Source organism: Lonchura striata, chromosome 3, assembly GCF_050655825.1.
Source record: "Lonchura striata isolate lonStrDom1 chromosome 3, ASM5065582v1, whole genome shotgun sequence".
Classification (NCBI taxonomy): Eukaryota; Metazoa; Chordata; class Aves; order Passeriformes; family Estrildidae; genus Lonchura; species Lonchura striata.
Window position 1 is genome coordinate 18,611,686 of NC_140705.1, and position 22,086 is coordinate 18,633,771.

At 38.0% G+C, this 22,086-nt stretch overlaps 1 protein-coding gene across 18 annotated transcripts in view; it reads left to right on the forward strand.

Moving 5' to 3' along the window:
- The window catches only part of MYT1L (myelin transcription factor 1 like), a 304,512-nt gene that overhangs the window by 9,730 nt on the left and 272,696 nt on the right, over positions 1-22,086 (forward strand). The window contains exon 2 of one of the 18 annotated variants that reach the window (XM_021551209.4): positions 11,459-11,573. The exons of the other annotated variants lie outside the window; for them this stretch is intronic. The gene's annotated coding sequence lies outside the window, so the exon portion shown is untranslated. The remainder of the gene's footprint in view (positions 1-11,458; positions 11,574-22,086) is intronic. 18 annotated transcript variants of the gene reach the window in all.

Sequence of the window (22,086 nt, forward strand, 5' to 3'; positions counted from 1 at the left end):
AAAAGAAACTGTTTTGAAAACTGTTCTGTGCTGGTCAGGCTTTTTTATATGGACTCTGAAAGAATGAAAATATAATTCTCATGCATTAGCATTACAATGGGAAATGAGCATGGATATTTCTAAGTGCATTGCACAAGCACATTTATGAAACAAAGTTGTCTGTGTTAGAATCATTTCTTGATCTTTGAGAACAGTAATTGTTTTTTTTTTTTTGAGCGAGTCAGTGGTGGAAAAGTACTTTGATACTAAATAGGTATACAGCACTGAATATCCTCATGGAAATACTGAGTTTATAATCACTTTGTCTGAGCTTGATAAATGTTTGCATCATGTTGATCAACTTTCAGTAAAGATGTGAAGTTCGTGATAGTATAGTACCAGAAAACTTTATGGCTGTGGATTACTTACTGACCTTTTCTTTCTCGTAATAGGAATAATGAGAAATGCTAATAAGATTATCAGTGGTGTTTTAAACAGAAGTGCAGCCAGATTTCTATGGAATAAAAATGGGTGCAGACCAAATAGCATTGTCTTCTCCACATATCCTAGATTAAAAAGTCACAGGAAGAAAACAATCAAAGCTTTTGTAGCTTGTTGACAAAGATTATCTCTTTAGAATCCTTCACAGTATTTTGCTTTGATTAGAATTACTCTGTCTATTTTAGCCATAGAGGGAAAAGCAGCAAAATGTAATGAAACTGAAATGAAGGAGAAACATCTTGTATGGGGAGGGGAAGTTGAATGTGGAGACAGACAAAAATCACAATAAAATTTTTGATCCCTTAAAGGGATCATACTTCTAATCATGAAAACAGTAAACATTATTATTAGCTGGGATTTAAAATCTGATATCAGATCACATTTTCAGTGTGTATGTACTAGTTCAGCATGTTTGCACTGAAGCTGCAGATGTGGAACACACTCGCCAAGTAAGGAAGCTGGCCAGCTTGGTTGTGGAAATAACCAGGGCTGCAGGGTGCCCCAGAGAGAACCATCAAATCAGGTCAGTATAGAACTGTCTGGTAGGTTGTAAACAATAGGAAATCAATGTTGTGTCTGCCAGTAGACCCTTTGGTTTGCTGAAACTCCCACCTGACTAATGCATCTGGGCAGTCGGTTTCAGAAAACAGTTTCCTTCAGGATAAATTTTATGTTTCTTGAAGGTCTATCATAACCAAATTGATTATAGTTCTTCACCAGGCAAACAATAAACAACTGTAAGGTCACAGTTTTCCAACCAAACCAGCACTGAGGTCTATTATTTTGTGAAGTATAAAGGTCTGCATTTCTTGAACCTTATATCTTTATGGCATTTTTTATCAGGAAGTTTGTTAAAAAGGGCATGGTATACAACAAATATATGTTCACTTGGTATGGCTCAGTGCTGTGTTTGCTTGGTGCAGTAGTGAAGAGAAGTAGGGCAAAGCAGCAATTTAAGAAAAGAATATTTTTATGAGATGTTTTAAAAAGGATGCTGTTTTTTTCCTACTTTGCATGATCCTGCTTCTGACCCCAAAGAAAAGAGAGCAGTGAGCTCTGGAACGGGCTTGTAATATAATTTTGTAGACTGACAGGCCAAACATATTTCTCATGTGGCTCCAGTAAAATCAAAATGGAACATCTCCTCACTCTCTCAAGATTTTTTTATTAATAAGATTGTTTATAGGCAGAACATAATGAAGAGTATAGTTACCATTCAAAAAAGACTTTAGACTGCTCACTGAATGGCTCATTTTTTGCAAGGCTTTCTGGTGATGTCTTCTCCCTTATGTCCCATCCCCTCAGTAGAAATAGTAATACTACTGCAGATGTAATACTGCATTATTTATATTTCATATCAACAGCTTGCTTTATTTTTCCAAGGGAAATCCCCTTTTTTCCTCCTGTCTCTAGCCAATACTGGAGGATATTACCAAGGGAATAGAATTTTTATGCCTAATTTTAGTGTTCCTCTGCCTAATGTAGTGTGAATAAGTACCATGTTACAGCATTTAACCTAGTCCATCTTTGTCACTTTCTGAACAGTTCCTCAGTTCAAATAAAATAGTCAAAATTCAGAAAGAAAAGATTTCCAAAGATCTCCAAGGTTTGTTTTGAGGATAAACTGTAGAGAGTAGATGTTCTGGCATTTCTTCAGTGCTGCAGCAGGGCATTCTCTCACATAAGGAATACTATTGAAAGGGGTTTCCCAGGCCTCTTGTGATATTGCTAATCAGTGCCTCATCCTTTTATTTCACATCTCCTGTGCCAGGACTGTTGAATTCAGTGTATTAGTTTTCAGCACTAGTGATTTGTTTAGTAATATTTTCAGAGATACTAGCAATTCCTCTGTTGTCCGAAGAGGAAAAGGCCATGTTTGAATATGAAACTATGTTTATAATAATTTTGCTTATACCGTGGTTGTCATGTCCTATGCATAAATACTCAGGAATCTTTTGGGGATGTCCTGGGGTGACTTTATGATGCTTGTATCCCCAGTCATCTGTTCTGTTTATGCTGGATATTAAGTTTTGCACCTTTAAGACTGGATCTGAGAGTGAATGGGGGGGGGACAGAAGAATGTGCATATTTAGGAAGAACTCATACTGCTACATCATAGAAAATGATGAGTTTGACTACAGATTCTTTGCATCTTTATAATACTCTTGGTATGTCTAACACAAATGATTATGAATTCAGATTTATGTTTCTTCAGTGTCTTGGTTATGCTGCATAGTTTAAACTAAAAATCTAGAAAAACAGATTCCTTGGCCTGGGAGTTGACACTAAGAAGTAATGCTTGTGTTTTTTCAGCACGTGCAAGCACAAAGTCCATTCTGGGTCTTGCTAGGAAACACCCAGAGTTTACACAGGTCAAATTAAAATACCCTCACACATAGAAAAGATGTCTGTTCCAGCAGTTGTAAGATGTCTACACAGTTGATATATTACGTATTTACTAAGACAAACAGATTTACTGCTCTTCAAGAATTTCACAATCCGCTCATCCTGTGGCTGTGATCAACCTGCACCCAATCTCAAACTCCAGTTTTCATCAAACTCCAGGTCTCATCACTTCCAGTGATAAATAAGTGGTTTTTTTCAACCTTATAAAATACTCTGCATGTTTGGATCTACTTGAGCTAAGGGCTTTACTGTGTGTGGAGTTACTGGACCTCCATATTCCAGGAAAATAGCATACTTCAGTCCTCAGGGATAGGGGGCACAGGCCAGGCTGCAGCATTCTCACAAGAACCAAGGTGGTTTTTGGACACTGCATGTGTAAGATGGAGAGGTTGTGATGAGAGGAATGAGTAACAATGTCATATCAGGGAAAAAGAATCAAACATTCAATTAAAAGGAAACTGCTGGTGGAAAAACTGAGGTTCTGTTAGTCAACATACAGAGTTTGGATGCTAAGAAAAATTAGAATTCCACAACCATTGGACACATGACCTCAAAAAGGAGAAGGAAAAGAACCTGAGTGATGGATATGGGCAACAAGCTTCTTAAGAAGGATTACACAGAAAGTCAGGAGATGTACGTGGAGGGAAGTCAGGAGTACTTCATGACCCGAGGACCAGCTGGGAAAGCAAAAAAAGCTCAGGTAAGTTTATTTTCATATGCTACTTCTGCTAGTTTGTTCTGTTTTTTTTTCCCAGCTCTAGGAACTGGTTCTTTCTCTTCAGTTCTTTCATCACTGTCTCAGAGTAGTGTCTGATTGCAAGGCGACAAGAAACAAAGAAAATGCCTTTCAAATAGCCAGTTTAGCACTCCTATGTGCACTGTCAATTTTAAGTAAAAACAATGCCAAAAGATGTAATACACCACACCCTGTATTCATAAATGTGTGCTAAATACAGATAAATATATGTGGGCATGTAGAATTTCTGCTACTAAATAGCAATTCTTTGCATGCAGGGGCAAAAACAATGTCAATGAAACTGACACCTTAGGATGCCATTGAAACAGATGGGAAACAAGACTGTTAAAAATAGACTTGTAATTGTTTGCTAAAACTGTGTTTTCTGTGAATAAAATGTATACGTGTAGTGGAACCTTCATACATGGAGCCCCTTGCTTTTTGAGAGTAAGCCAAATTAAAAATATTTTTTTTTTATTGCAGGAAACAGAGCCATTTTGATGTTGGTTCAGAGAAGCTGCTCACTGAATTAAACAATAGCAGCTAACTATTTCCATTCATGGATTTTCAGGTTGATCTTTGCATGAACATCTCCTTTTATCTTCAGGACATTGTCAGCATTTTTCAGGAAGTATGCTTTAAATGTTGAGTGGGGAAGGCCTCTTTTACTTCTCCTTTTACAGTGTGTTAGTGCCTCACATTTTCAGCTGTGGAGAAGTGCTCATAGTGGAAAGGCTGGTAACATGTCTGGGTGAACTCCAGCTGCTCTGAAGAACTTTTTAAGGGGTCTCTGCCCTTTCTGAACAGACTGCTGTCTGTTCAGTCACTTACTGCCATGTTTCTGCAACTGGTATCTGTGGTAGTCCACCCTCTGTAGGCAAGGTCTTGAAAAGGTGCTTAATTTAAAGTAGCCATCAATGACAGACTTTCTGAACTTCCCACTGTGAGGCTGATCTGTTTCATATCTTATGAGAAAAAAGAAGTGGGAAAAGGATGGAGATTTTTATCTATGACTTGTCCAATCTAACAATGCCTTTTTTGTTTTGTTGTTGCTTGTCAGTGACCTTGCCTGAGAAGAAGCAGATGATGTTTAGAAGAAAGAAAAGAAAGAGAAGGGTAGATATTTTCCATAGATCTGTTTGGCCTTTGTGACACAACATACTGGAGAAAAGGCACACTTGAATAGTTTACCTTGAAGACTGAGCATACTGATTTAGCAAATGCAGGCCCTGCAAAGCAGTATGGGATAAAACACCCAGTCATTTCACTGCAGCAGTCACTGTGTTTCATAGACAGCTCTGCAGAGCAGGTGTCATCCCATATACCTTCTTCCTTTACCTCCTACCTGCCCAAGAGCCAGCACAGATTGCCACAGTGTTAATTCCAGCCAATTCCAGTGGAAAATAAGGGCATATGACAAGATTGCACATATGTTAATGACTCATGCACCCTGCACTTTTAATTTGTCATTTTATATGTTATTTGATATAGTTAATAAATTTTTATTTTCCAAAAAACTGTGATGGATGTGTTCTGTTTGGAAAACTGTTATGGAACATCCTTTTCCTATGCTCGCGCTTCTTGCCAAATTGAGTTAAATGTGGTTAACTTGAAAATCAGGTTTTTTTAGCAGTCATAAGAGCAGAACAATCAGATTCAAAGCAGTACTGCCAATAACACATATCAGAGTATGCTTCTGAGGCTTCCAGGAATTGTATTCAGATTGACTCCTATAATTGGTCTTCTGTATTCAGAATCATAAGTATTTCTACTCTTAGTGAAAGCATCTTTTTGGTTTTAAAGGTGTTTTTAATTTACCAAATATACATCAGAAGCCACTGAGCAATACATGTATCTTTGTTTCCAGATGCTGGGTGAATCACTTCAGGAACTAGGAAAGAAAAGATAGAGCAGCTTTTCGAGAATTACAGTTACTGAAGTAGCTGTCTTTATAAATATTGTGGTCTAGAAAACTGTCTTTCCATTGCAATATTGCAAAAGGATACCTAAAAATATGAGACCTAGATTTCATAATTTAATAGAAGTTAGTGAGCCACATCTTATAACTACCCAAAAGTCTCACTTGTGTTTATGTACTCGGAAGTTAAGACAAGTGTGAAGGGGATATCGTGCTAATTTGCATACTTTTTGTATATTTTATGAGTCACAATTACACCTTTATAGTAATATATATATATATATAAATCTACACCTTTTTATAATACATAAGATTTGTCAACACCAAGTTGCTAACCACTGCTAAACAGTCAGGGTTTGCAGGTTCCCAAAGCCACCATGCCACTAATTTCTTAGTGTATAAATGTTTCTGATTTTGTGGCATTTCCATTGAAAGGTTGTTATAAGCTTGGCACACAATTTAGAACTGGAATTGCAATGTCATGTATCTAAAATCTTCGGTTCTGCTATTGATGATGCTAGGTTTGCACCATGGTTGTACCAAGGGCAAAATACCATAAGTTTTGGTGTGTTTAAATCAGTTGCAGAGTGCTCCTACTTCATAGCAAATCTTACTTTCTGCCTCCATCTTCTACTTTTCCTCAATTTTATGTATATTTTTTAAATCTGATAAAAGTGAAACAGTGAACATGCAGGGAAAACAGATACTAAAGTATGAAAAGACACAAGAACTCCACTGATTTTCTCCATATGTTTGTAATGGTACTATAGTCTTGAGTGAGAAAACATGGAAATATTAATATGGGGAACTGAAGGAAGAACCAGGGGCTCTCAAAAGAAACCCACAAAAAAGCACGAACTGGGAGAAGCTGAGTTTAAACTCCTTAAAATTCCTTAAGCAGAGTTCTAGGTTCCCACAATGCTAAGCATTTCCTTCCAGATTGTCTGCAAATTGCATAAACTATCCTGAATTCCAAAATTCTCCTGTGTAATGGTGTCTTTTATTTGTGTGGAGCTTCATGTACTCCTGGAGTATGGAGTTCAAGGAACATATGGATGGCACTCTTAGGTTTATGATGTACTTTTGTGTAGTCCTGTGAGGAGTAGGGATTTGGTCTCCATCCTTAAGAATTCCTTCCAGCTTGAGGTAATCTGTGGCTTTATGATTTAGGTGACTTTAGTTCTAGGCAACCTGTATTCCCAAGAGCTGTTCAGTGGCCCAGCTGCTTACTGGGAAATAGTTCTACTGTCAACTGGAGCCTAAAAGTATTTGCTGTAGGAGAAATGTGGCTTTTTATTACTCATCTGTAGTATTTTGGCGAGTAAGTTGGGAGATTCCACCTGTTGCTCATTTTTGCTAGCCAATGGATTAATAGGAAACAAAAATTTAGGGCTAGAAACTGAGAAAGCAAAATCAGTAGCTTTCTTGCTATTTTTTTGTTAATACACATTCAGAATTTTCCTATATGAGAATTACAAATTTCAGATCATAGTTTAATGTTTCTAAAGAAGAAATTTTGACCTCACTGTTAATTGTAACCCTCAAATGTCTAAAAAATGTCTCAGTGTTCAGTCATACACTTAAATGTTATTTTTCTGCTGAAACTTCAGAATATTAGAACCATGGTAACAGCAAAAAGATATTGCCAGACATCTATATTAGTACAAAGAGACAATACAGTTGCATGGCTACATTTACAGAGCCAGTGGCCTAGTCCTGTTCCACTGAAGTAACTGAGAATTTCTTGAAGGGAGAAAAGCATTCTGTGTTAATTTCTAGTTTTTTCAGCTGTTAACTTACTTTTCCAGTATGGCTGTCAAAGCAATTCCATTTAAGATAGAATTATTAACCCATGCTTTAGAAATTGAATTCTTGATTGCTTTATTGTTTTGCCCAAAGTTCTGAATACCGAATTTGATTTTGGCATTTATTGCTCTAAGTCATCACTTCATCAATCATTACCTTGGTTGTGGTGCGCTTAAAAACAACATTCCCCAAGAGGTATCACACCCGTGACATAAGCCAAGAAGTATTTTTCTGTCCTCTCTGGAGGGAAGTTGCTGCCCCTGTTTACAGGTAGCCTGTAACACTAATGATCAAAACAGTATCAAAATGAAAGGTATAGGATATCAGCATTAATCAGCCTTTCTCTTTACTTAGAAATGTGTAATTGATACATTCATAATAATTTGTGATAAGATCCTGACTATAAAATAGTCTTTTAAGTACAACCAGCCTCTTTTCCTTCATTTTTCTTGAAACTGTTTTGTTTGCCTGGAAGTATGCACAGGGATTTTACTCACAGAATTTAAAAATATACTGAATGCAAATGATAAAGATACAATTTGCTGTAAGTGCATAGACTTTTATATTTCTCATACAAGACAGTAGATAAGTTGGAATGCATTGCTGCAAATCTTGAGAACCAGCTGTGTTACATATTAATAATGCTGGAAACATTGGGAGGAATCTCATACTTTAGAAAACAAGATGTCTGTTTATTGACAGAACACAGCGGAATAAAATCCTCATTCTTGCATGACATCCTGGCCTGGGTGTTCATATTTCATAGGGTCTGTCAGTCTGCTGCTCATAACTTTAATGTTTATAGAATTAGGGCCTAAACATGTGAAGTTTTGAGACAAAATAAACTGCATATTCACTAAAATCAGCAAACGTTTTGAGTTCTTGTGAAGAAGTGTAAGTATGGCAATAATTGAAAAATTCACAATATTTCTCTTTTCAAATGAAATAGTTTGATTTTCTATTAGAAATTAGTTTTTTAGTACTTTCTTAATTTATGTTACAAAATAAACTATGATTAAGTTCAAAATTCTTTTCTTTAGATTAGAGGGTCTAGTTTGACTAATATGATTTTACTATTGTTTGGTTTGCCAAAGATCTCATTTTAAATTAGTGAGAATTAATATGTTAGCCTCATATGCCAAAAAAAATTTGGAGCTGAAGTTTGAAGGATTTTATGTGGTACTGTCTTAGACTAGTTTGTTTAGTCCAGTGCTACTGAGATCTGTGCATTCTTAAATTTTGTGTAAGGAGCTTGTTTTTCCAAGCACTCAGCAGGTACTGCCTGTAAATCTCTTGTCTCTGGATAGAAGACACAAGAGGAAGGGGATTCTTTGAACTTTAGACATCTATATTTAGGTCTGTGTGGTTAAAAAACTGTTTTCAACAAAAGAGCTGTAGTCACTTGAAGATCATTTATGGTTGTAGAGATTCCTACTTTGTCACTGTATGGCAGAGATACAAAAAATAGATTTGGATACACCTCATTGCTTGTGTAACATTGTGCAACTTCTATCTTGTGATATGCTTATCTGAATTACAATTAGCTTTGCATATAAATTAGCTGTAAACTGCTTTGCAGTACACCATTATCCAGATCCTTTTTCCTGTTTGCGCTTTTTAGGTTGTAAGAGAATTGTGGAATGGCTTGGGTTGGAAGGGACCTTAAAGACCATCTAGCTCCAACCCCTCTGCCTTGGGGAGGGACACTTTCCACTAGACCAGGTTGTTCAAAACCCCATCCAGAGTGGCCTTGAATGCTTCCAGGGATTTGGAATCTACAGCTTTTCTGCACAACCTGTTCTGATGCCTCACCACCCTCACAGTGAAGAATTTCTTCATCATATCTAACCTAAAACTACTCTTTTTCATTTTGAAGCCATTCCCCTTTTTCCTGTCCCTTGTAAAAAGTCTCTCTCCAGCTCTCTCATAGGCTCTCTTCAGGTACTAGAGGGGGCTTTAAGTCAGAACAACCCCAACTCTCTCAGCCTGTCTTCATAGGAGAAGTTCTCCAGATCTCTTGTCTTCATGGATCTCATCTGGACTCATGCTAATCACTCCATGTCCTTCTTATCTTGGGGACCCCGAGCTGAATGCAGTGCTCCAGGTGGGGGTCTTCTGAGAGTAATGTAGAGGGGCAGAATCATCTCCCTTGATCTGCTGGTCACGCTGCTTTGTGATGCAGCCCAGGATGTGGTTGGCTTTTAGGCTGGAAGCACACAATGCTGGCTCACTTCCAGCTTTTCATCCACCAGCAACCCCAAGTTTTTCACTGCAGAGCTGCTCTCAATTCCTTCTCTTCCCAGTCTGTATTTGTGCTTGGGATTGCCCCAGCCCAGGTGCAGGACCTTGCACTTGGTCGTGTTGAACTTCATGGGCCCACCTCAAGCCTGTCCAGGTCCCTCTGGGTGGCATTCCTTCCCTCCAGCATGTTGACTGTGCCACACGGCTTGGTGGTGTTGGCAAATGTGCTGAGGGTGCACTCGGTCCCACCATCTGTGTCACCAACAAAGATGTTTGTCGATGCCAGTGCCAGCTCCTGAGGAACATTCCTTGTCACTGGTCTCCACTTGGATATGGAGCTGTCGACTGCAACTTTTTAAGTATGACCATTCAGCTAATTTATTACCACTGAGTGGTCCATCCACCAAATCCATGTCTTTCCAGTTTTGAGATATGGATATTGTGCAGGACACTGTCACAGGCTTTGCACAAGTCCAGGTAGATGTCATCAATCCAACTGCCTACACTGTCACCCCATCATAGAAGGCCACCGAATTTGTCAGGCATGATTTGCCTTCAGTTAAGCAGTGTTGGCTGTTTCCAATCACCTCATTCTCCATATGCCTTGGCATTGTTTCCAGGAGGGTGTTAGTTTAATCATTGCATCTCTTTTAATACAAAGGATACTTTGCAAATTGACAGTGTGGCTTGAGAGCAGATCTGCAAATGTTAACACTAGCATTTCTAAGCCAGGCTACTCACTAATTTTAGCGACTTTTTTTCAAAACCCATTTCTTTGGGCCAACACGGAAAAGAAGATGAGGAGGGAAAATAAGAACAGGGTTTACTTGATGGTGGTAAATAGCCTAGTGTTCTTTTTCAGATCTCTGACAGGCAGTACTGCTTGAAAGGATTTCAGTTTTTGAAATCCACCTGAGAAGTAATTTGAAAAACAGCAAACAGAAGTAAAGGTGTTAGATGAGTCTTTACTAGCCTTTGCCTACTGAGCTGGGTGGAGTCGTGTGGTTCCTTTCTCATCCCATTTGGTGAGTTTCCTTTCTGTCATCTCCTTGTTTGCCAATAAGCCAGTAAAAGAATGTCTCCATCAAAATGGTCAATATGGGTGCACGATGTGCAAATATACCTGAATTGGTATTAATCCCTGACTTTGGTCTGGAATAGCTGTAGAAGGTGCCAGGTGGTTGAGATGATCCTCAGTTGGTTTTGTTTTGGGGTTTTTTTAGGCAAAAAATTGGTATGAATCAATAACGTGAAATTTTATGAGGCTGATAGACTTATAAACAATCCATTTGGTTAAATAAGCATAATTCATGTTTCCCTCCTGTTGTGTGTTTTGCAAATAGGCTTTTTTGAGAGCAGATTGATTATTAAGTGCCTGAGATAGCATGTTATGATCAAGTGACATGAAACATTTGTACCTGACATGCCTTAATGAAATGTTAACGCTGTATATGCTGATCTACAAATTAAAGAAATGTAGAGGTAACAGTGCTTTATTTGATGACAAATATAAAATTATATTTGTGCCAGTCTTTGTAGTTAATGCTCATCCAGAGCTCATTTTGCCCTAGAGACCATATTGTGTATAATTTATAGGTTGTAGAAAAGTCATATTGAAAAGGATATCTGAAGGTCCAGTACAAACTTCTCAAAGGCACTGAAATCAGGATATAGCAATAATAATGTCCAAAGTTCAGTCTACACAATGGCATGCAAATATTGTGGAGGCACATGGGAGACTGTGAGGAAAAGATGTATTTAAGTCAGTTTTATAACTCTGTTTAAATGTGATGTTAGAGTGTTCTGCTGTATACTTATATATGGTTTTTAAATTTTTTTTTAATGAGTTCGCCTGATATTACCATGTACAGGTAATTTTATTTTTGGCAAATCCACATGTCCGTGGGAATAGAAACATCCCTAGAGCCAAGAGCTGACTCTTCTGTTGGATCAGGTGGTGAAGGGGAATCCACAACATCTGTGCAGGTGAGAAGGGTGGGAGGAAAATGCAAGCTGAAGGCCATTGTATCTGGAAAATATATTTTAAAAATATATTTTAAAAATCCTCTACCTACTTCCTCTGTTCTGAAAAACCATTTGGGAGAGGAAATTGTGTTTTTAATCATAGAAACACATTTCTGTTCCAAGATAGTAAAGATGCAGTAAGAGTCAGTTCAACACCAATGGTTGGCCAAACAGGTCCTCCCATTTCAAGTCCATATGAATTAAAGTCAGAAGTTTGAAAAAAAATGCTTAATGTCAAGGGAAGCTGGACAAAACAGAGTCATTAAACATAGCTGATTGCTTAATAAATCTCTATTTTGTGTTAAGGAATTAATTGGCTTTAACATGAATATTGACGCTGTGGAATAATGAAAGCTAGTAACACAAAAATTTGTTGTGTTTCCACAACTCAGCATCATGCTGCTATGTTTCCTGCCTGTTTTTCTGCTAGTCAGTGTTAACCTTAAGCATTCTTGAATTTATGGGTCAGAGATGACACTGAAATGTCTTGATACAAAAATAAAATGGAGAAAACCAAGACTCCATGTCTTTTTCTGTGCATAAGGCACAGGTGGGTTCATTTTATTTTAGAAAGGCAGCCTTGGACTCCTTGGACACAGATATTGGACATTAGGATATTAAGGATCAAACTCCTCTCTTTGCAGTACTAGTGTTAATATAGTGTGTCCAGTGATCTTACTGGCTGTTTTGAAAGTATCCAACCACTGCTGCAAGAATAACTTGACTAACCTGGAAAGGACTGCAGGCCTAGCAGAATATCAGGTGTGAACACAGACTAGAGCTACAAATTTTAATTAAATAGACCCCCCTTATAATTTATAGTTTAAATTAAAAATCAAAATTTGGGAGGTCCTTTTAAAGACAGAGCTTCTTTCACTAAAAGCTCCACTTTTTAAGCAGGTCTTCAGGCACATTTCTAACTTCAAAGTACTCTAAGGTTTGACATGATTTAGCAGTTTGTGGAATCATCACTCACCTTTAAGGTTTAGATATTTTTTCACATTGCACATGCCATGACATCTGTTTTGCAGAAAATAAGATTGTTCTCAACAATGTCAAATGGAGAAAAAGATGGAGTCATAGGAGATAGTGAGATGTAGAATCACTTGAAGCTGTATTTTAAGGCTTTATGACTGACAAAGCAGATGTGCTTTTTCTGCAGGGACTGTATTTTTCTTCTGTGTCTTTACAGCACTTAGCACAAGGTGTTCAGTTGAACAATTTGGACTGATAGCTAGAATAACATATGCATGTTAGAAATCCTGTAGAGACAAGACCGCTGTTTCACTGTGAGCCACGGTCAGCTGTGGGTGAAGAACATGGTGTTGACCTACTCGGCTAACTTGTGGGAAATGCAATTTAAACTTGTTTCTCACCATAGATTTGAGAGTGAAACAGTGTTTTAAAGGAAACAACATACTTACTCTTTGTGTTGTCCATATCAGTAACAACATAGCCAAAACCACTGGACATTGGTTTGTATATAGTTACGGATATGTGTAGTTGTCTTGTATACTGATGCCATCCAGCTGAACGTTCCATCATTAGTTGTGCTTTACTACAGTGTTTTCAAGAGAAGGTTCTGCCCCTTACTAGCTGTTGGTAAGATAAAGCACACTATTATAATTGTAGGTGTGGCACAATTCCCAATTTCCCTCTAAATGGAGGTGTGTGCAGGGGGTTGCTGAAGATAAGCAATTCCAGGACATCTTTTTGATGTACAGTGGTCTGTGTACTGAAGACTCATTGTACTTTCATCATTCCAGACAATTTCAGCCATAATCATCTCTGATTTATGTAATGTATGGGTGTGGATCTCTGTGGCAAGCTGAAAATTCAACAGAAGTTTAGTTAATTATAAAATTCCTGAATATATAATTTTTTCTAAAAATATTTTTGAAATTAAAGTGTACCAATATGTCAGGCTCTGTAGTTGCAAGCTACACCTTGTTGCAGGTTGTTACTCATTGTTGGAATGAGTGACACTGTTTGTTTCTTATACTCTAGGAAAGACTATGTAGTTACTCAGTTTTGTAGATAAGTGGCAGAATAAAAAAGGTTTTATTTATAAAGCAGAAAGAAACCTTCTCGTAATGAGGTAATACAATCTCATATATTTGATTTTTTTTGGGACAGAGAAGTGAGTTAGGTGACCTTTTTTGGGTGGCCCTGTTTTCTGTGACTGCAGAGCTGCTAAAGAAAATGTGAGAAATAAAAAAAAAAAAGAAAAAAAGAAAAAAAAGAAAAAGAAATGCAAAGAAGTGAAAAGAAAGGATTTAGGGTGTTGAATGAGGCTCATCCTGTGTTTCTGTGAACATGGAGCAGGTGGAGACTAGCTGGCTGCTGCAGATACTGGTAATGATCTAGTCACAGCTCTGTGGAACTTTGGCAAGAAATTTATCAAGGTGCAAAGTGAAAAAAAAATTATCTCTGATTAACCTAAGCTTTGACTTGGGTCAGTCTCTTAGGAAAGCAAATGCTTGAATGCTAAGGAAGTTTTGTGGGAGAAAACTGCAAGTCACATTCTAATGAAAATATATGCAAATTTTTACACATCTGGCAGAATTAGGTGCATCACAGTAACTGTGATAGTCTAGGACTATCATAATAGAAATTTTAGAGAGAAGTATAACCATCTTTGATTACTCTAGCTAGTATATTTGGTACATAGACAAATCCTTAAAAACCAAAGCTCTTCTTTGATTCAGAATTGAAACAGCCTCTTTTTACAAGGAAGCAGCGTGATCTGAAAACTTGAGAATTGTAAGCATGGTGCAGTGGTCCCCCCAAGTCAATTACCACGTGGTATTAGAGTTACTTACAGTAATTGGAATCTATTGGTGATTTAATATTTGTATTTTGGTAGTGCTTAGGGCATCAGCCAACTTAGGACTTAGGAGAAAGTTCCTCAAATATGGTAAGCAAAATCTTCTTTCTTAGTTTGCACTCAAGGGATGTATGCTGAAACTGTGATTCTTTGGGGATTCATCTTTAGGCAGGCCAGTTCTTTTAATTGCAGCAAGAGATTACATTTTTTTTATATCCAATATTTGCAATGGGTATTTAGATATTCAAAAGTGAAAGGTTTCTTAGCACCTGTGTATGCTTGCATGAGTGGCACAGCTTGTTCCCTGCTGGCCTGTTTTGATTATTAATTGGGCCTCTGCTGTACATGTCCAAAGAGACTGGAAAACTGTTAAAGACTGATCCTTAATTCTTTATACTAGTATAGAAGGCAAGTAGTTTGAGGTAATGAGGAGAAACAGAAGATAGGATGGTAGTTGACCTTTTTGAACATGTGAAAGAAAGAGGGATTTCTGCAACATGCAGAAAGAGTTCAGAACAAGTGAAGTAATTGTTACCTGAGATAATGGATCCTGTGTCTAAACTCTGAGAGCAAATCAGAGTGCCTGTTTACATTGAGGATTTAGCATAGCAGCCTGCTGGTGACTATAACTTTCTTGCACAGGGTTAAAGCTCACGATTAGTAATGCTGTGTAAAAATTGGGCCAAAACAGTTGCCTCAGACAAATTGCTGTCATCTGCATATGTAAATGCTGCATAAGTTTTTGCCCAAGTTGTGCATTTTTTTTTTTTTTTTTTTTTTTTGCATTTTGAGGGTTTCAGGAGGCTGATTGTAATTTTGAAACTGCAGCTGTTGCTGGGTAGCAGTGCAGAAAAGGAAATCCATGCATTTTTATTCTAGCATAAGAGGTATTTGTGTGTTCCTATATAATTATTTCAGACAATTTCATTAGAGAAGAGAAATGTATGTATCTTACTGTTTGGTACAAATTCTCTCCAGTGACTGGTTCCCTTACTCAGACATGCAAACTGTGCTATCCAGAAAGCTCACCTCTGCTTCTGGTGCTCTTCAACTGCTTCTGGCTTCAGAGGACAGATATTCTAGGTAAAACTCTGAAAGTCACAGGCAGTTTTGCTAAAGTCACAGGTCCTTTTGCTATTGACTTTAATTCTACCAGGATTTCATCACCAGAGTCCAGCATCTTTTGAACATTTTACTGATCAATGGATGATGATTATTTTGAAAAGAACATGCTCATGAGTTCACATTAGGAGCACTGGGCAAGTTCAGCTTCTGCATTGGTATCAGATCCAAAGAGTATTGAACACAGTGGGAGGACTCCCATTGCCATCTATAAATTTTGGTAAGTAAAATATAGAGGGTTTCCAATAGGAGTTAGAATGATGTTTATTTAATGGGCCTAGAATGCTTAGATAAATAAATTAATTTTTCAATGCTTTAATAACGCTATGAGATACAGAAGAAAATATTTAATACACAAGACAAATGAACAGACATTGTGTTAGGCATTTCTCCTTGCATATACTCTATTTCACATTTACACATACTTTCTTCCATATCCTCCCTTGCCAGTATTCTCTTCTTCCTTTCTTTTTCTGATGGCATTAAATTTCTCCATTTTACAAGGTGGCCTAAAGAGGCCTGTAATTTCATTTTTGGTTCTTTGTGCCTCGTCCTCTGGCCACTGGCTATTGAGAAGTCTTCTGAGACCTATAGATCAGATCTTTCTCATAGATCTGTTGGAAATAGGTTACTATTTTCCATGTATCCTCTTTTCTCAGAACTAGCAATTGCAAAGATCAGTTGTGTTTCTATTATGCAATGATGCCTGTTGAAAAACAGAAAAGATCTGAAGAAAAGACCACATGAAGTTACTAAAAAATAGGTCTTCTTTTTGCCCTGTAGAAAGCAATAGCTGTTACTGGAAAAAGATTGAAGAGCAAAATCTGGCCCTTCAGACTTGTGTGTTTGACTTCCCATCAGCACTTTCTGCAGTGTGGGAGACAAACCAATCATCATAATCAGTAGTGCCTTGTCCTGGGACCTCTTGGGGTTGGAGAATATTCCAGACCAGCAGTCAGGTTGTCCTGCAGCTGAGAGTGATGATCACTGTGTCCCAGCCCACGCAAGGGGCATTTTGGCAACTGCTTCTGATGAAACCATTCACCTTCTCTGCTATGAGCAGAGGTGTTGCTGTGACAGATGCCTGAGGTCAAGGGGCAAAGAAAATGTGAGAGAAAGGGCTCCAGAAGAGAAACCAGCTTTAAGCAGTGAGTTACGTCTCTGGCTACCATAAGAAAAAAAAAAAAAAAAAAAGAAAAAAAAAATCAAAACCAGAAAGCCCATACCATCAAGCCCAATGTTTTAGTACAACAGTAAGGATAACTGTAATTGGAACAAATGTCTGCACTTTTGTAATTAATTAATCATTCATTTCAGTGAACATTTTATGGGTCACAAATTGTTTAAAGGTAAATGCTCCCATTATGTGAAACAGGTATATCCAAGTCATATATCCTATCAGTTTGCTATATTGATTTTCACCATTAGTCAGTATTTTGAGAGGAAATGCACGTTAGTAGATGTGTCTTGGAAATTATTAGTGTTGGCTAGAACTAAGTATAGTGCAGGTGGGAGTGTGCAATCTCTCAACCAGTACTGTAGTGCTGGCAAGGCAGTTCCCCTAATATGCCACTGTTGAACAGCAGCTATAATTTTGCTGCAAGATGAGTAGGGCTTCTGTCACAGAGATAAAGCCAAGGACTGTAAGTAATCTCTTTACATTCAGCTATGCCTTTTATCCTAAACTGGGCAGGGACCAAATGCTTAGAGGTGAAGTACCAATCCATTAAAACACTGCACCATCTAGATTTCAGAGCCTGCAAGAACATGTTATTGCACCTCAGTATAAAGTCTGCTGTCCTCAGACATGCTGAACTAAGGCTTGATTTTAAAATAAGTTCTAACAAGGAGGTAGCAGTCAGCTGTGGTAGGAAAGGACAGCTCTAAATGCAAAGCAATTTTGTATCTGATATCTGTGCTAGTGTTAGGACTATGGAAAATCCGTAGTCCAAAACTTTGCATAGACCTTTATTCTCAGAGAAATCTTCCTTTAAGTCTCAGGTACAGTAGCAAGGACATAGTCCACAACAGCCTTCTTTGAATCAAGCTTTCTAGTATGTATCTGAGGATTCCTGTTCTAGTGTATTTTGCACCAAGGGCCCAGTAAAGGCTATTAGTCTTGGAAGGAGGCCACAGTAGGCTCAGCTAATAATTTATTCAGTATAATCCTGCATTGGGTAGAATTTGGCAGTCCTGTAGTGAGAGGCTGCTAGCCTCAGTTGTCTTGCAAAGTCTCTTCTTGTGTCAGTGGTTCTGTTCTTTCATTGTGTATAAAAGCTGTGTTTTTGTACTGTCTGATGGTGATAGAATATCTTTAATTATCTCCAAGACTGTCACTCAGCCAAAGGGATTAATTCTTCATTCTTGTGGGATGGTAAAATCTATGCCTTGTTCATTGTTATCCCCCAGCAGTACCCATCTGGTAACAGTAACTCAGAAAACAAGTTTCCCCATTTTCAAAGGATATGCCATCTCTGAACTTCGTTTCTGGGAGTGCTCAGTTCAAAGGGTGGATCTTCACCTGCATTCTGTACACATGAAGTAGAAATTACCCACAAGTCTTCAACCATTTCCTGTAGTTTAGAGATCTTAAGAAGAGGACTGTGACGTCCTAAGTCTGGTCTCCTCTGTAGTACACAACATAGATCCTCAACATTTCATACTTTAAAACTAGCAAGTTCCAGCAAAGTACTTTCAGCTGAGTTGTCATGTTCTACCGAAGGTGCAAATACTATGAAGCAGATATTTGATGGATATCAAATAGCTGTCCACTGGATAAATGGTTACATTGAATTTAATAACTCAGAATTCACAGAATCAGAGAATCAGTTCGTTTGGAAAAGAGCTTTGGGATCATTGAGTCCAGCCTGTGACTTAGCACTACCATGTCAGCTAGACCCTGGCATAAAGTGCGATGTCGTCTTTCCTTAAACAAGTCCATGTTGCGTGTCTCCACCACTTCCCTGGATGGCCCATTCCAATGTCTAATCACCCTTTCTGTGAAGACTTTCTCCCTGTTGGCCAACCTAAATGTACCCTTTCACAGCTTGAGGCCATTTCCTCCTGTCCTGTTGCATGTTGCTGGGTTGCAATCTCCTTTCAGGCAGTTGCAAAGAGCCATAAGGTCACCTCTGAGCTTCCTCTTCTCCAGGCTAAGTAAACCCATCTCCCTCAGCCACCCATAGGACTCGTGCTCCAGACCCTCCACCAGCTCCATTTCCCTTTTCTGGACTTGCTCCAGTACCTCTATGTTCTTTCTGAGTTGTGGGGCTCAGAACTGAACACAGAACTTGAGGTGTGGCCTCACCAGTGCCGTGTATGCCTGACTTGGTCCTGCTGCCACACCATTGCTGATTTGGGCCAGGATGCCATTGGCCTTCTTGGCCACCTGGGCACAGCTGGCTCATGTTCAGCTGTGGTCAGCGAGTACCCCAAGATCCTTTTGTGCTGGGCCACCTTCAATTTATGTTGTGCTTATTCTTTCACATGACTTGTTCATACTTCTTGTAGCAGTATAAATATGGAAGTCTAGATTTGTGGTGCATTTGTTGCTTTGAATGCTGTAGTGAATTTTGCTAGTTTCTGTGGCCTGTTGTCAACTGTTGGTGATGTTCTGCAGACTGATTTGGGGCTGTTTACTTTTCTTAGCTACCCATCTGAATGCATCAAACTTAGTCTTTCTTGGAAGAATTGAAGATTTGTTAGTAGTAGGAGAGGCCAACTAGTGTACTGGTTAAATAATAAGGTCTTTCAAGGTCTTTTTTTTTCTATTATTTTTAAGTGATAAACATGAGTATGCATGCTGATGCAATGCTAATATATGTGAGCAGGTGGGTGATGTAACATTTAGCTTGCAATGCAGTTCATGAGCAGGAGAACTCCATAAAGTAGTGGTTGGGAAACTACAGGCTACTTATTTTTCCTGTTCCTTTCTTCTCCATTGGGTAAATCTGAACCTGGTCCTCATAATTCTAACATCAAAATAACTTTGCATTGGAGAAAAAATGCTGTTTCTTCTCTTCCATATTACTCAGTGTTTTCAGAGAAGTATCCCAACAGATCAACTGCTAATGAAGGATTCTTTCTATAAAAGGCACACATTCATATATGTTTTCTTAATTTCTTGAGCAACTATGAGGTTAATCTGGGTGCATAAACTACTTCACTGAGGACTCATCCTTTTCCATAGGGAAAGAATTGTCTTAATCTATAATTGTCATAAAATAAATGTCATATTCATGCAGTTAAACTGGGTCAAGTTAATTTCTTATTTCAAAGCAACTTGTTCATGCATGAGACTATGTAGATTTTAAACCTGTAATTTTTCAAGATGTTGTAATAGTTAATAATCAAAGCTTTTTTCAAGCATCTTCTATGATCTTTGTTATCTACATTGAAGTTGTAGGATTTTAGATATAGTAATTATAAAATTATCAATTGATATCTATCTATAGACTAAAGAAAAAAACATTATGTTTTCACGGTGATTTAATTTGGGCAACAATTTCTGGACATGACAAAATTCTCAAGAGTACTTTTAGCATATTAGCAGATGCTTTATCTTAAATATCCTGTAGCCAAAATGGTGCACCTCAGTCTTGGGTCTTGTTTAAGATACACTGATATGAAACTAGTAAGTTTCTAAGTATTTCTGATCTGGACCTGGTTACACTTCTTTATTGTGTATATGTATATATATATATATATATATATATATATATATATATCTGTGTGTGTGTGTGTGTGTGTGTGTGTGTGTATACTAAATACAACACCAATACTTAAACTATTGAAAAGAAGAAGAGGCAAGGGATACATGTTTTATCTGCTATAATTTAGTGTTTGTTCCAGCTTCTTACATGGCTATAAAAAAAAGCCATGATTATAGGTAGCCCATTTTCTTGATAAAACATTCAAAGCAGTTTAGTAATTAATGCAGAGGATGTGTTACTACTATGAAAAAAACATAATCAGCTGGTCACATAAAAACCATAGAGCAAAATGCACTTGAAATTAGTCAAATGTATTTATGTGAACAGCTGAAGGAGCTCTTTAGGTAGTCATTCCAGATTATGTTCTCTGGATTGTGTATATACACACATATATACTATGACTTATGTGAAAGAGAATAATGGACTAGTCTGTAGAATGGGGAGCCTGAATGGTTTTGTTCATGTTCTTGGATCAGACCTGGACATCAACATTATCTCCCACATACTCAGTTACTGGACCTCTGCAGTGCCATGCCTCAGGACTCGGTGCAATTAGCCAGCCCTTTGTATGGACAGCACTCTCAGGCACATGGAGTGATTCTTGGGGTTTTCTGGTGCAGGGCCAGAACTTGGACTTTAATAATCCTTGTTGACCACCTTCCAACTTGGGATATTCTATGATTTTGAGCTGTGTTTTTTTGTAATTCATTAATACAAATGTTTTCTGAAATATACCTCGGATATCCATGGTTGGGCACAGTTAAATGCAAGATGCTGAACAGGACAGAGCATTCTTTTGTACCAAAACACAACTTTTTCTTTCTGAGAGGTCAAGCCATTGTGTCTTGCTCACAATCTCAAGATCGAACTCACTGCCAAGTAAGTGATCAGTGAGGAATTTTCCCAATGTCATTAAGAGAGTTTTCAGTTTCAGAGGCTTGGAGTATGAGGATTGTTGCACTTGCTGGATCATCTTGGTGTGTTCTAGCTGATAATTTTCTTGCAATTTCTGAAGGCATTTCTTATTTGTGGCAAAGTTATAACCCTTGCGTTTTCCTTTGACACAAAGCAGATCAAAGCAGATCAAAGCTATCTGATACCATTGAGGCCACAGTGATAAGCCTGAGCTTAGACTACACAATACAATAGTTTAGGGTTATAAAGTTATTGAAACCTTTTGGCAGTTTGACTGCTAATAGTGAAAATCTCTTGCTTGACCCACTATTTTCGTTTTGGTTCATTTAGAGTACTGGAAGTAATTAGACATATTTCACAGAAACATTGAACTTCACCTTCATGCATACACATGCAATCAATAAAGGCAGAAATGCCCCTGTAAATAGTGAAGAAGTTGCTTCTGATGAACAGAAAATTTGTTACTTATATTTCACAGTATTGTTATAAACAGGATTGTCATAAAAAGAAGAGTTTATGTTGAATTTACCAAAGATTATCAGTATTGATAGAAAACAAGAATTAGCTGAGTGTAAACATTTACATTTTTGACTCCGGCAGCAGACCACTGGGGCCATTGCCTCGTGTTAGGAGTCCGCAGTGATGAGCCAAGTCCCAGGGGAGCTGGGAAGAAGGAAAATTCCTGGTGTGTTGATGGAGTGCACCGAGGGAAAAGTATCTGACCTTTTGCTATGCATGATAGGGCAGACAGTGGCCTCTAGAGGAAGCTTTTAGGTACGGACTCACTGCCTGAGACCAGAGGCCAGACTCCTGTGCTATTTCATAGCTTCTTACAAGTGATCTGGTTAGATTTGTCAAAGCAGCTGAGGATGATGAGAATGTTTGGAAACTGGCAGAC